Raw genomic sequence first — 911 nt, forward strand, 5'->3', positions numbered from 1 at the left:
TTCTGACATATCCGCTCACGTTGTTGTCATTTTCAATAATTATATTATGTAAAATATCCATCCACTTTCTATTTATTTCAAAATGTCTTCGATACATGAAATCAAATGTTAGCAATGCAATCATTAAATCAAAAATCAGACATTGTTAATCTCGAGACAATCCTTCTAATACAATTTTCCAGGTAGTTATGGTGTAGGGCTTTGCCTTAGAGTGTTAAAGTAATACATTGCTTTTAAAATCATAAAGACAACTGGACTCCATGTGCAGGAGTAAACTAGAGGAGTGAGAGCTCCTGTTTTCAGTGCAATATCTTTCTTTTTTTTCAAAAAGTCGACAACACGGCGTCTGATTGGTACAAATCTGTAACAAAGCCTGTGATTGGTCAAGGGGATCTAAAATGGACAGCTAGAAGTCCGCTAACAACAACAATAGCCTTTTACGTCTTGAAAAACGGGATAAAAATGATCACCAGGTCATTCAATGTTGGATTTATCATCACAGACATGTTGTACAAAGTGTCCGAAAACACACTGAAGTTCCAGGCCGCACTACAAATCTTCTGAAAAGGCCACGGTCGCACGGAAGCCCTGCATGGAACGGCGCAAGGGTTAGCGTCCCAACATATCAAACCGTGAGTTGATAGCCTACCAACTGGAACCGCTAGGGGTAGGAAAGTTGTCTGTTGCCTCTACAAGATCTAAAGAGTGATGATCATCTAACAAACAGACAGGCTTATTTAAGTATTTATATGTGGATAATCTTGGGGATTGTCTTTAGTACATAACACTAGTGGCGTATCCAAATGTATATAATTCACTCTCCCGTATGTTGTTAACTGAAACTGGTTTGTGGGAATGATCTAATATCTTCTACTATTAGATGAACTAAGTATTACATGACTCTTAGTCCT

The sequence above is a fragment of the Scophthalmus maximus genome, chromosome 13, assembly GCF_022379125.1.
Source record: "Scophthalmus maximus strain ysfricsl-2021 chromosome 13, ASM2237912v1, whole genome shotgun sequence".
In the NCBI taxonomy this organism is placed as follows: Eukaryota; Metazoa; Chordata; class Actinopteri; order Pleuronectiformes; family Scophthalmidae; genus Scophthalmus; species Scophthalmus maximus.